At 48.9% G+C, this 12,255-nt stretch overlaps 1 protein-coding gene and 1 pseudogene across 2 annotated transcripts in view; both read left to right on the top strand.

Moving 5' to 3' along the window:
* LOC147625122 (crinkler effector protein 8-like) overlaps positions 1-12,255 on the top strand; it is a 33,389-nt gene that overhangs the window by 15,529 nt on the left and 5,605 nt on the right. The window lies entirely within an intron of this gene.
* Positions 4,821-12,195, top strand: LOC147625124 (uncharacterized; annotated as a pseudogene).

Raw genomic sequence — 12,255 nt, 5'->3', positions numbered from 1 at the left:
CACCACCAGATGAGTGCGTGAGTAGACAAGTGAGTAAGTGAGGGGACAAGGCTACATATAAATACCCACATGAAGGAAATGGCCGACCCACTTAGGAATATCTCCATAAATGCCTACGACTACTTAAATTGGTGGCCAACCAATTTAGATGGCGCATTTACTGAAGAAGCTCTTCTGCTTTGGGTCCATGGCCGGTGCTCGCATGTGCATGGCATAGATGATGTAGGATCTTTACACAAGGCTGACAGGGACCTCACATAGGCCGGGCACAGCCACATAACAGCCCTCACACACACACACACTCTACGGGTAACACTCCCACCGCACGGGAGAAACAGGTAGAATACAGGGTAGATTACATGGTACTCCCCCACACGGGAGATACAGGTAACGGTACTCCCCGCCACACGGGAGATACAGGGTACTCCCCCCACACGGGAGATACAGGAGATGAACCACCATCCTTTAACACCCCCTCTCAGCTCCTGGATCTGGTAACAATCCAAGTGAGCTGGAGAAGTATCTGCGGTAGAGAAGCATCTGCAGTAGAAGCTTCGTCTGAAAATCTGCAAGGGTGGATGCCGTAGGATAGTACTCTAGGATGACAGTACCATCCACCACCTTTTCCCGGAACTGCTCCAGCAACTCCAACACGAACCGCTGCTGGGTGATGAACATACCACCAGGTATCTGCTGAATCTTCAACGTGCCCAAATCCGACGTCTCAAACTGCTGGCATAAGACAGCCTTGATTTGCTCTATCAACAGCAAATCACTACCTGTGATATACGGATCATCATAGAGGATAGGAACACAAAGTCGATCCCCCTCTGTCGGGAAGAACACTGCTTGAGAACGGATGGATTCCTGCTTCTTCAGGTACTGATCCATCTTCTCAATCCAAGCACGAGGTGTCTGTTTAAGACTGTACAGAGCCTCAAACCACCTGTAACTGTATTCCTTCTTCCAAGGTACCACACTGCTGGGAAGCTGTAAGACATACACCTCCTCCTTGGCTCCCTTGAACAAAGACAACAAGGAATATCTTGTCTGCAAGAGATCATCGGCAGACGAACAAACTGAATGATGCCGGGACCGGGTACGGGGTCCAGTATCAATCCAACTGGTGAACTTGGTCATACCTGAATCCTTAAGTGTCTGGATGAGCCACTTAGGAACCACTGCGAACTCCTCATCTGCATCTGCTTGAAGAAACTCTGAGAGCATCCCAGGATCGCTGTACGACTCCTTGGGATCAACAGAAACGGGATCTTCTGCACCATCATCTGGTTCTTCTGCATCTTCTGAGACTGGATCTGGCTCATCACGAACAGGAGAATCCACTCGAACAGGAGAAATCGGTACAAGATGTGAGGAACGGGGCAGTGGGGTAACGGGAACTATGACTACAACTTCTGCAGGGATGTCGCCAGAATCTGCTGACACGGTAGGCTCACGAGTATCCTCCTCTAGTGACAGACTGGATACTCCCTCTAAAACAAAGGACTCATCAAAGATGACATCACGGCTGTGCTCCAATCGATGATGCTCTGGATCGTACAACCGATATGAAGCAGACAGAGAGTTGTACCCCACAAGAATAAACTTGCGGGACTTCGCAACAAACTTGGACTTGTACTTCTTTGGTATATGCGCGTACGCATCACAACCAAACACGCGCAGGTGGGACACCGAGGGTTTCCTGCCAAGATAGGCCTGAAAAGGAGTCTGCTGTGGAACCGCGGATGTAGGAACGCGGTTGAGGATATGGACTGCCGATGCAACAGCCTCTGCCCAGAGACAACGGGGCAGACTTCGGTGTTCGGGCGTCGTCCGAGCCATCTCAACAACCGTCCGATTCTTCCGTTCCACAACTCCAGTCTCCGACGGAGTACCAACATTCGCCAAATCTCGACGAATGCCTAATCCTGAGCAGAAGTCCACAAAACCACGCGAAGTGAACTCTGAGCCATGATCTGATTTGACTGCCTTCAACTTGTGTCCTGACTCTTTCTCAGCAAGTGATCTCCAGCAGATGAACGTCGAAAGAGTCTCTGACTTGTGAGTGAGAAAGTACACCCACATGTACCTGCTATAGTCATCCACGATGAGCATAAAAAACTTAGAGCCGCCAAGAGAGTCCACGGACATAGGACCACACAGGTCTGTATGTACCAACTCCAAGGGAACAGTGGCTCTTCTGGAAGCCGTCTCGAGGAAGACTCCCCTATGCTGCTGTCTTCTGATGCACGGGATGCAACGGCCTTCTGGAGGCTTGACGTCAGGAAGACTGTCAACCATCTGCTGGGTGAAGGCTCTCCTGAATGCATCTGCATCTATGTGACCAAACCGGAAATGCCACAGCCTACTGGCATCTCCTCTCACTGAAGTAAGAGCGTGGAGCTTGTTGATTCCACCGGATGGAAAGCCCCCTCTCACTTCTATTCCGATCGGCTTATCCCCATCTGACACAATGTGCTCGTCACACAACACTTGTGAGGCATGTGTACCTCCTCGTCCTTTTGGGATAAGATGCATGGTCCCCTCACCGTGTATAGGGACCTCGGAATTGACGCCGAGACAGATGGTTCCTTCCTTTGGGATGAAGTCTCCCAAAGCATGTCGCGAAGGAGTCAAGTGTCTCGCTACTCCACTATTTGTAATCCACTCTCGCTGAGAGAGAGTGAGGTCGTCCGCGGGGCCTTCTGTCGCATCTACTACAAAGGCTGGCATCCTGAGCGGATTTGTCGTAGTGGCTATATTCGATGACGAAGGAGAACCAGTGTTCCGAGAGTGGGGACACTGTCTCCAATAGTGGCCTCTCTCGCCACAACCATTACATGTCCTCTGTGCACGAAGAGCGTCTCACTCTTCTCTGGTACGCTGCCTGGGCCTCGAAGCTGCGTCGGGGGCAGCTGGAGTCGATGCAGTTTGCTGATTACGGGGTCCAGCTCTCTGTCGCGGGGATCTAGCAGAAGTGGATGGCACTACTAGAGCCTCCGTTGTTACGGATGCTGCCCTTCCTTGTAATCCTCCAGAACGGACATAAGTGTAGAAGACGGAGTAGCTCTCTGGCAACTGTGACAGCAGTGTCACCGCCATATCCTCCTCCGAATGCTTTCCACCAGCCTGCACAATGCGGTCTCTCAGCAACTCCATCTTGCTGATGTGCTCCCGCATACTACTTGACTTGGCTGGGTCTAGCAGCCGAAGCTGCACCTCCCACGACACCCTCTTCATGGGTGTGATTCGGTCATTGCTGACCGACAACTTGTCCCACATCTCCTTTGCATTCTGAATGGTAAGCACTGACGAGAGAACATCATCCTTACAGTTGTTAATGATGAATGATCTCACCTTACCATTAATGCGACTCCAGATGTAATGGCGATCAAAATCGTCTTGGCTTGGTTCTGGAATGTTTTCCAGAACGAAGCCACGCAGATCGTACGAATCAAGAACCGATAGCATCCTCTCCCTCCAGATGCGATAATTCTTGATTCCTGCCAAATGGGACTCCCGTGGGATGGAAGGCAACGTAGGTAGCTTCTTGTCCGTCATCTCCGAGAACAAGTCAAGGAAGTCCTTGACCTTACCCGATCCAGTGGGAGGGGGAACATCGATCGAGGTCTCCTCCTGGATCTGTGATGTAGACATCGTTCGCTGCCGATACACGAACCTCGAGCACTCCTTTCTCGACGAGAATGCAAGTCCGGTGTCGAAAAACGATGTCTCCTACTGCTCCTGCTGGCTGGAAACGCTGGTCCGATCGCTGTTTTCTACTGCTGCGTTGCTGCAGTCGCTGCTGCTGCGCTGAAAACGCTGATCTGACTGCTGTCTCCTACTGCTGCTGCAGGGAAAGCGCAGGCTGAAACGCTGCTGCAGGCTCCTCTACTGCTGGAAACGCTGCTGCAGGCTGCTACTGCCGGAAACGCAGATCTGAACTGCTGTTTGCTGCTGCTGCAGAAAACGCAGATCTGCTACTGCTACTGGCTACTGCTGGAAACGCTGCTGCGGCGCTGAAATCGCTGCTGCAGGCTGCGGCAGACTGCTGGAAACGCTGCTGCAGGCTGCTGCTGCAGGAAAACGCAGGCCTGAACTGCTGTATCTGCTGTTGCAGAAAACGCAGGTCTGCTACTGCTGCTGGGTACTGCTGGAAACGCTGCTGCTGCGCTGAACTACTGCTGGCTGAAAACGCAGGTCTGAAAACGCTGATTTCACCCGCTTCTTCGCGATGAAAACTTCGCTCTCGCTCTCCTCGTTCAAGCCAACCAAAACGCTGAAGCAAATTCCTCCTCCACAGAGCAAAACGCAAACAAATCTCCTCCTACTGCTCCTCTCCTCTGCTCAAGAAAACGCAGATCTTCTGCTCCCCTTGCTTGAAGAAAACGCAAATCTTCTACTGCTCCTCTTCTTGTAGAAAACGCTGATTTGCTGCTTCTTCACCTTCAAGGAAACGCCAAGCTTTTCTTGAACCTTTGCTCTGATACCATGTCAAAGTGGGCAGCGGAAGGTGACACACATGGACAGCAAAGAACAAACGCAAGAGTGAGAGAGAGACATAGAGATTGCTTGGAAGGAGCGGGCTGCTCCAGTATATTACTTAGCACTTGCAATACTTGAAGGGGGATACAACGCCTTCGTTGGGCAGCAAGGGCTTGACGAGCTACTCCACTATCGCTGTGGATCTTCACCACCATATGAGTGCGTGAGTAGACAAGTGAGTAAGTGAGGGGACAAGGCTACATATAAATACCCATATGAAGGAAATGGCCGACCCACTTAGGAATATCTCCATAAATGCCTACGACTACTTAAATTGGTGGCCAACCAATTTAGATGGCGCATTTACTGAAGAAGCTCCTCTGCTTTGGGTCCATGGCCGGTGCTCGCATGTGCATGGCATAGATGATGTAGGATCTTTACACAAGGCTGACAGGGACCTCACATAGGCCGGGCACAGCCACATAACAGCCCTCACACACACACACTACGGGTAACACTCCCACCGCACGGGAGAAACAGGTAGAATACAGGGTAGATTACATGGTACTCCCCCACACGGGAGATACAGGTAACGGTACTCCCCGCCACACGGGAGATACAGGGTACTCCCCCCACACGGGAGATACAGGAGATGAACCACCATCCTTTAACATTTAGGCACCTGATCTGGCAAAATTTCGGCAACATAACAGCTCCAAAACTTACCACCCAAAACAATCCAAAACTGTCTTGTATCCTGGGATTTGCTTCTAGACACTTAATCCCTCTCAAAAAGAGCAAACCTGTTTTTGCTCTCAATCACACCTGCGATCACCTGGACCTGTTTCCCACTGCAAGGGCTACTTGCCCTATGACTTTGGCTTGTTTCCGACACTTGGAATGATCAAATTCAGCGCATAAACAGAGGTAAAACAGTCCAACCAGCAGAGAAAGTATTTAGCTTTCTCAGTTTCTGCTTTGGGTTAGCATTTAGCTAACCCCGTACATGCTCAGGGAGGGGCTATCAAGCATTTGACTGCACCATTGTACATATCAAATGTTTTAGCCTTTCTACAGGCATAACCATTCACTGAATAGGGATGAGAGTGTGTGGCTATGTTAAAACAGGGCGCCACATACATACAAAGCAAAGGGGGAAAGTTAGCATGCCTCTCCTACACCTGCAACAATCCGCCATAGCTGAAAATGAAGCATTTTTCCCTTTTTCACTCCACCTAGAGATAGCAACAAATTTCGAAATTGACCTCAGAGTGCCATTTGGCACTCATGCAATGCTTTTCAATTCGAACCATCTCCTGGACTATTTTCCAATTGACTTCGGTGCAGAGCAGTAAAGTGTTCCTTGTGTCATTCTGAAGCTAATGATGCGAACACATTTGATGTCCAAAAATAGCAACTTCCTAAAATTTAGGAGATGCTTCCATTGCACCCCTACTGGTCATTTGACCATCTTTGCCTTTTGGCACTGCATCTTAGTGTGCTTAGTGTGCTTGGTTGCTTTGTATATGGTTTTTTGGGCATACACCTTTCTTGTAGCCGGTTTATGATGTATTTTGACCTTGGATCCTTTCTCCCAAAGTGTCTTTTAATAGAAGACTTTTTTCCAAAGGTGCTTTGTATTCTCTGCTGCTTGCTCTACGTCACGCCTCTCTTTCTCAAGGAGTGTGGTAACCAAGGTCTCTGAGGATGGGGGAGTTACGAGTATAAAGAGGACGATACTCACCAATCTTCTTCACCATGACCTTGAAGTACTCAGATATGGTTGCATATCATGATAAAAAAAGCGCACCACAACTCATGTCACATCAAAGCGTACTTTGTCGACGTGATGGAGCTACATGTGGCATGCTAAAGGACCCTTGTGTCTGTGGTGGTTGTGATGGTGGGGACGAAGCTGAAACTTGGCCAAACTGTAAAAAAAACCCAATTTTTTGCATGTCCCCTGCCGTCCCCGTGCATCAATCCCGTCCACAGCATTCGGTGTCCCCAACATCCAGGACAGCTGTCCCCTTGTAAGGGACGGTGTCTGGGATGTCCCCCCTTTTTCAGAACGCGATCATAGTAGCAATGTACTGGAATGGCGCTGGGACGGCCGTTTCCTTTGACTATGAGAAAAATCCCTATTGATCCTATCTCCTAACGAAGTCTTGAAAGCTGCCCTGGCCCGTAGCATGGCATCAAAGTCCCATCTCGCCTCATGCATGGCTTGAATCTTTGCTCTCGCTAGGAAACCTCTCCTCTGATGTTGGTGGAGGCACTTTTCCAGATAGTGGCTTTCATTCAAAGAGTCAAAGCCATACTACCCAGACGGGGCCTTGGAGTCATCCGAGAGGATTGCAGCCTCAGAGATCATGGTATGCTAACGTGCTTTAGTGGTTCTCACAGCACAGGCTTGATATGGCTAGACTTACCCCTTGCCAGTATGATGAGGACTGCCCATACTTCTGTCTTTCCCACTTGAGAAAATCTGACAGGGAGTGTGAAAAAGACACTAGTAAAAGAGATGCAGATTTTACCTGAAGGGGTTCAGGCGTGAGAATATTTTTTTCCTTGTGGACAAGAGGCCCCTTTCCCTTTGTTTTTCCCAAGGTGCGGGTGCGGGTACAACAGTCCCCTATTGTCCAAGTGCACCTAGCTAGGTATGTGGTGAGTCGGTGACACTGCAAAAGCTCATGATGTTGTTGCAGTCCGCAAAGTGGGAATTGCACAATGCAATGCATTCTCTCTCTCTCTCTCTCTCTCTCTCTCTCTCTCTCTCTCTCTCTACCCACACCTACACCTACTCTTATCAACATGACTCTTGAGGAATTACACAATACAATGTATTCCGTAGTCCGCAAAGTGGGAATTACACAATACAATGTATTCTCTCTCTCTCTCTCTCTCTCTCTCTCTCTCTCTCCACACCCACACCTACTCTTATCAACATGACTCTTGAGAAAGAGCAAAGAAGGCGAGTCCGGGCTCTACATGTAAGAGTGAGTGGTCTTAAAGATACAAACAATGTGGACAATGAGGTCACAAGTCTTATGTCCATGATGGGGGTGGAGAAATCCACACACACGAAAGCATGGAGAGTCGGAAAGAAGAGCGAAGACACAGGAGAGTCATCAAAATCAAAAGATCGCGCTCTCATATTTTCTCTTGAGGAGGAGTTCTTGAGGAAAAGACCCACACTCAAGAAAACAGGAATCTTTTTGGGAGATGATCTTACTCTTTCACAGCTTGCATACATGAATGAGGTCATGCCAGAGATTAGAGCAGCGCGAGAGAAGGGAAAGATGGCCTTCTACAGAGATGGACGTGTGGTGATTGTGGAGGACGCGCTACATGACGGTGTGAGACCTATGAGACCACATTACAGATGGCGGCATGAAACTGTAATGGATCATATAGATTGGATGTGGGGGCCTTAAGATTCCTTTAAGGACAGAGACATTGTTTTCTATTCAGAGACACACCAGGCCCCGGGACAGATGATGCCACGCGTGACTGGTTACTCCTGGGAGACAACTTGTCGGACAGATACTAGATCTCAGCATGGGAGTAGAGGCTCAGGAGGAGTGGCAGTCTTATTCAAGGAGGAGTTGCAGCCGCTACTACAGATAGTTAGGAGAGACGATCAAGTGAGATACATGTGGGTGAGGCGAGATACATGTGGGTGAGGCTGAGAGCCGAGACGGGCCGTTTCTTATATATTGCCATATGTTACTTCCCCCCCATTACATTAGTCTATACCTCACCTAGAGGGCAGTCCCCTTTCTCTGTACTTGATGATGACATATGGGAGTTCTCTAGATCATTCTCTTGGGCGACTTTAATGCCAGGACAACAAACTCCCAGACGGTTTTCTATGACACTTTAGAGGAGATGCTCAGAGATGGATGTAGCAGAGATGAGGCTTGATAAACACTCACATGACACAGAGCAGACAGAGTATGGGAGATATCTCATGGAGAAGACGACTACACACGGTTTGGCCATACTTAATGGTCTAGAGATTTTTCCTTCATCTGCGGGGTTTACATGCTTTCCACACAGACATGGAGCCAGCACAGTGGATTATGTCATGGCTCAGCCGAGCTTCATCTCCAGTATACAGGATTTCAGTGTAGGTCCTAGACCTGTGGGAGTAGCAGTGGACCATGCTATCTTGACCTTTTCAATATCTTTTCAGTATAGTGCCTCTCAGACACCACGAGGGGTTGCACATACCCGATATACTTTTACACCAGAGACGGACTCGGTCTATGTAGAGGAGATTTATAGGCGGCTGTGCATAGCCGAACCTGTATACACAGTAGAGGAGATCACCGCTTCATTGACGGAGACATTGCATGGGGCAGCAGCAGCAGAGGCATATCCACATACTCAGCTAGATCAGAGACGTCGTTCAGGGAGCATGCTCCAGAACAACTGGTATGATGAGGAGTGCAGAGATATGAGAGCCCAGATTTAGAGAGAGCTTCTTCTAGGAGTCATTACTTACAGACAGTCGCGGATTGTTCTACGACGTCTTGTGAGACGGAAGAAACGGACCTTCTTGGCCCAGATGGAGAGAGATTTATATCAGCTTTTTCTGAGTTGGGATTTAGGTGAGACCCGGCGTTACTTTCACGAGCATTCACCTCCTCCAGCGATTACCTCTCCCGAGATATGGGGTCAGTATGGAGCATCGTTATATACCGTACCTGGACAACTACCATTACCAGACCCTCTAGAGCCATGCCCAGCCACGAGTACCTTCTTTACCACGGAGATGGCGAAGAAGGCTATTGACTGGATGAAGACCAGGAGAGCATATGATCATGAGGGTTTGGTATCAGAGCACCTGAGACATGCTAGAGATTTGTTCTTGCACGGTTGTTTAACCGTGTCATGTGTGAGGGATTGCCTGAGTCTTGGAGATTATCTACTATTGTACCTATCTTCAAGGCAGGTGATCCTACGGTGCTCGGGAATTATCGTACCGTTATGGTAGGGCACACATTGATACGGTTGTATGCATCCATTCTTGAGCAGTGACTGAGCAGATGGGCAGAGAGTGAGGGCATACGAGCAGCGGGGCAGGCTGGTTTTAGGAGAGATTTCTCCACTCTGGACCATATTTTTACACTCGGAGCCATTATTGAGGAGGGTAGGGCACATGGGAGGCGGATGTATTGTAGCTTTGTGGATTTTCGCAAAGCATTTGACACGGTGCCGAGAGCCAGATTGATGCACAGACTACAGGAGTTGGGGGTACCCACAGAGATCATATGGGGGATCATGGCTTTATACGGCTTAGTGACTGGACATATACGCACTCCTGAGGGGGTTTCTGATATTGTTCACTCCACTATTGGAGTGAAACAGGGATGTCCATTGTCCCCTACATTATTTGTATGTAGATGAGGTTTTACTGTGTTGATATCAGAGTCACCAGAGGGTATGCAGAGGCAGCTGGATGCATTACACAGTTTTGCGGAGGATAGTGGATTGTTTGTGAACCTCGGTAAAACCAAGGTTATGGTGTTTACCGCAGTGGGTGAGGAGAGCAGCACCTATTTTCACATATGGTCAGGACACTGTGGAGTACGCAGATGCATATACATATCTTGGGGTGGTCTTGTCATGTGCCAAACTCTTTGGACATGGACATTAGCCCGCAGCAGTGGAGATCCCGCGGCATCAGCAAAGTCATTCGGAAAAGACCCATATTTTTGGGCATTTTTCTAGTAGTCAGGAGAAGCCAGAATTCGCATTTTTATTATTTATTGATTTATGGATTTGTTGGATTGGCCGACCGGTCCATTAAGAAACTATAAATATGCAGTCTTGGCTTCAGTCTAAGTCATTCTGTGCCTGATAGCCATAGGGCAGGGCCAGGGTCAAGCAAGGTCCTTAGGGCCACATTATGCATTCATTCCACACCCCATCCCATGTGCATGTAGGTACAGCCAATGTAACATAACATGTACATAATACAAGCAGCTTCGCCTCAATCTCTTCCCTCTTCTCTGTGTTTTGCTAACAGTGCAGGTACTCCCACATATGAAAGACCAACATCATTGCTTCCGCTGCACATCACATTGGTATCAGAGCTCAGGACAGAGCCTCGGGGAGCAGCCAGCCAATCAAGCACTCGAGTCCAGATCAAGCTGCCATGCTTGCGTTTTTTTGAAGATGTACCATCAACATGTTGGCGTTTTTGGGTTCGCAGCCCATTTTCGGCGGTGTTTTCAGTCACTTTGTGTCGTTAACACCTTCCACAAGTTGCTAGGCACCTAGGGTACCCATCAAGCCTTTGTTTTTTGAGCAAACAGAAGGTTTTTGGCACCAAAAAGTGCAGCAAAAGTGGGCTTCAAATTGACCTACGTTTTTGCATAGGGCTGCCCCGAGTGAAAAACAGCAGCGTTTTCAGTAGAGGGGGCGCCATTGCATCAGTGTTTCAGCGAGCCAGTAGCAGGAGCATATGATAGTGTTTTTGGGGGGCAATACTCAGCGTTTTCAGCACATCCGCCTCAGCCAAAACAGCCATTTTCAGCCAGCAAACCTGCAATTTCAGCTACAGCAGTGCACATTCATTGAAGGAACAGTAGCAGCCGATTTGCATCAGCGATTTGTTTGCCGACATCAATTGACATCAGAGGGCTGTTTTCAGCATATACCTCTACATTCGTTCGGTTCAGCCTATTAGTTGGGAGTTTCCAGCAGGAGGTTCTCTGCCACATCGCAGTCTGCACATTCCCCCATCGCAGTCAGCACATCGGGAGGAGTCTCAATCATGGAGCACCCATATCAGTGGCTGTCTGACACATTCAGCAGTACATTTCATCCGGCATTCATCAGCAGTTTGCATATTTTGGAGCAGGGCACTACATCAGCAGATTGGCCATACTCCTAGGCTGTGTTTCTTCCATCAGTAGCAGTAGCAGCAGAGGAAGTCTACGTTCGCGGTCGAGGCCCGGGATCTACTCCAATTAGCCAGTTAGGAGCCGACTGTGGGGGGAAGTCAAGGATGGACCAGTATACCACAATCGACTGTGGGGACTGTCGAGGACAGGCCAGTATACCATAGTCACGGTGGGGGACTATCAAGGACCGACCAGGATACCACAATTGGGAGGCTCAGGCCCAGGGAGCAGATCCGATTCCACCTCAGGGACCAAGAGCAGGGGATTTCCAGCATCCCAGGGACCAGCAGTCAGAAAGAGGACCATTTTGGAGGTGAAGAAAACATTTCAGACACAGGCAGATGCTGCAATCTTTTCTTCAAGATTAGTCGGGGGGGATGTCATGTGCCAAACTCTTTGGACATGGACATTAGCCCGCAGCAGTGGAGATCCCGCGGCATCAGCAAAGTCATTCGGAGAAGACCCATATTTTTGGGCATTTTTCTAGTAGTCAGAAGAAGCCAGAATTCGCATTTTTATTATTTATTGATTTATGGATTTGTTGGATTGGCCGACCGGTCCATTAAGAAACTATAAATATGCAGTCTTGGCTTCAGTCTAAGTCATTCTGTGCCTGATAGCCATAGGGCAGGGCCAGGGTCAAGCAAGGTCCTTAGGGCCACATTATGCATTCATTCCACACCCCATCCCATGTGCATGTAGGTACAGCCAATGTAACATAACATGTACATAATACAAGCAGCTTCGCCTCAATCTCTTCCCTCTTCTCTGTGTTTTTGCTAACAGTGCAGGTACTCCCACATATGAAAGACCAACATCATTGCTTCCGCTGCACATCACAGGTCTTCACGGG

Source organism: Cibotium barometz, chromosome 24 (genome assembly GCF_041138505.1).
Source record: "Cibotium barometz isolate CiBa-2024 chromosome 24, ASM4113850v1, whole genome shotgun sequence".
NCBI lineage: Eukaryota > Viridiplantae > Streptophyta > Polypodiopsida > Cyatheales > Cibotiaceae > Cibotium > Cibotium barometz.
This window is presented reverse-complemented; position numbering and strand designations above follow the sequence as displayed.